Genomic DNA, 2,478 nt, shown 5'->3' with positions numbered 1-2,478 from the left:
GAGAGGAGATGAGTATCGCAGGGAGAGGAACAAAGGAGCGCCGAAATTTGGCAGTAATTTTATGACGGGAGGCGACGAGCACAGGCGGCCCGGGATGGCCGGCAAGCACTTGCGAGCGCGGGGCGGCCAAGACCGAACGCGACGCGGCGGGCGAGCGCGGGAGCTCCTCCATTTTGTTTCTCAAGCGCGTGTGCGGGCAGGAGAAAGATGACAACCTAATCGACGGGCTAATTAGAGCCACTCATGCGTGTGAGATCTAACGCTAGGCAGCCGACTGGCCGAAATTTGGGCCGGCCGGCGCCTGGCGCGGGCCTAAATTTTTTATACACTACTTATAAAAAATAGTATTCCTTTTTTTTGGTGCTTCGTCCAACTTTATGCATGTTCCTTCTCCCTCTTTCCCATTATGTTTTTTACCTCTTATATCTTTGATTTTCTCACCGGGTTTCTTCTTGTTAAAAACATTTTTAACTATCACATCTTTTGTTGACTTACCAATAAAATCATACTTTCTTTGGTAAATCCATAAATTCTTATATCAAATAAGTGATTAACAAATAAAATTCAAAATACTATTTAGATAGGTAAATCACGAGCAAAATTTGATAAGCATTTACACGATTAGTTCGTGACTTGCCCGTATTAACGTAATTGTGTGAATAAATGTTTACATAGTCCATATACGGAAGAGATATTGTGCTAAGAGGGCATCTCGTAATTAAGAAAAGGGAAGTTTTTTCTCCATCTCAATATTTATCTTAAGGTACATGTCCTTATGTTCTTCAGCGATTTGCTTCGAGAATTTCATTCATAACCCTCCTGAGCAAATGTTCCTGCATGACAATACCGGAGTGCGTAGCATTAGCAATGGCGACGAACTTGTAGGGCGCATTATTCTGATTTTGCTGCCTACGCAGCTCCTTCTCAAATGCTAATAGGCTGACCAAATTAATGGACCCGTCTCCATCGCCGTACACGTTCTCTGGAGCCACGTCAAAGTTACCTTCCCAGAACACCAGCTGCTCCGATGTTTGGATCCCCGTACCGATGATGTGCGTCGTTGGCACCAATGGCGCCTCCACGTTCAGCATCGTCGGAAGCACCCGCTTCACAAAGGGCACGGTTTCTTCGGCGCTGAAACCGAGGGCCAGAAGAAAATCCTCGATGTCATACGCGGAGTAGTTCTTGCGTTGGGTTATTATGATGGGCTTGTCCCCGAAGGCCACGGGAGACGGCATGGCCAAAAGAGAACTGGCAAAAGTTCTCCACAATGCCCGCAACTCCATGAACGGAACCGTAGCGACTGGGAAGACAGACGGGCCGGCGGTGAGGTGGGTGAGGGCCATCGTGAAGCCCGTGGGGACTGCAGGCGAGATGAGGAACAGGTGCTTGATGTACTTCTCCCTCCATGGCAACGGGGTTGAATTGACGAAGTCGAGAACGACCCTGGCGCCGAAGCTGTGGCCGATGAGGATGACCGGCTTGTTCTGGTTCTTCTCGCTCGCGTGCTGCACCAGCTCCTTGACACGAGCGAAGTAGTCGGAGTACACCTCGGATGGCTGGCCAGGCGGCGGCGGTGCGTGCCTATGTCGTACGGAGCTCCGAAAAGGTGTCCCCGTCGCGATATCCCAGCGCCTCTATTTCCTTGCGAAGGCTCACCAAGCAGAGCTTCTCACGGTCGCTGGACATTTGGAACGTCAGAGCATTCCAGTAACCAGTGCAAGAACTGACGCATATATAATTAATTAAATTAACCAGTGGACCAACTTACGGGACAATCTTTTTCTCATTGAATCCGTAGGCGGAGCCGAAGTTGGGCACGCGCGTCTCGACGCCGGGCAAGTTCCGGTAGTCGTTGAGAGCGGGGTCGTACACGAGGCTCGCCTGCTCCTTGAAGCACGGCACGTAGTCGTGGTCGACCAGGTCCCAGGTGTTGTGGTATATCGGGAACCAGCCCTTCCCCTTGAGCGCGCCGCAGCGCGGCAGCGACGGCGTGTAGGCCTCCGTCAGCCGGGCCTCCAGGTCGGGGCAGCTAAAACCGGCGGTCATGACTATCGGGTGGTGGACTTCGAGGCCGTCGCCACTTGGCCGTTGGCTCGCCATGAAGTTGTCGCGGAGGGGAGGAGGGAGGAGCAGGAGCACAAGATGTAGCAACCGGAGCAGCCATGTCTTCATGGTTACTAGTAGCAGCTACCACTTCCCAATCCGAGGTGGTCATCCATCCTGTATAGCTTCACGCTGCATATATACGTATATCCCTCACAAGTCGCAGACAAAAAAGATAGCCTTATCCTGCTGGGCCAATCGATAGGCCAAGGCAAACCCCCTGATCCGCAGCCCCTTCCCTGCCGTTCTCCCCTGCCGCCGCCGGCGGCATGGTCCGCCGGGCCCTGCCGCGCGTGACGCTGGCGGTGACGGGCCAGTTGGTCGCGATACGATGTAGCGGTGTTAGCGGTCGGCGGCACCCGCGCGGCCTAG

The 2,478-nt window shown here is 53.1% G+C and overlaps 1 pseudogene across 1 annotated transcript; it reads right to left on the bottom strand.

The window, feature by feature from the left end:
• Positions 1-685: 685 nt before the first annotated feature.
• Positions 686-2,209, bottom strand: LOC123046157 (lecithin-cholesterol acyltransferase-like 1; annotated as a pseudogene). The gene is made up of 2 exons (XR_006421986.1): positions 1,772-2,209; positions 686-1,681 (listed from the first exon to the last, which is right to left on the bottom strand). The product of XR_006421986.1 is annotated as a lecithin-cholesterol acyltransferase-like 1 (transcript).
• Between the last annotated feature and the right edge of the window lie 269 nt (positions 2,210-2,478).

Source organism: Triticum aestivum, chromosome 2B, assembly GCF_018294505.1.
Source record: "Triticum aestivum cultivar Chinese Spring chromosome 2B, IWGSC CS RefSeq v2.1, whole genome shotgun sequence".
NCBI classification, from domain to species: domain Eukaryota; kingdom Viridiplantae; phylum Streptophyta; class Magnoliopsida; order Poales; family Poaceae; genus Triticum; species Triticum aestivum.
This window is presented reverse-complemented; position numbering and strand designations above follow the sequence as displayed.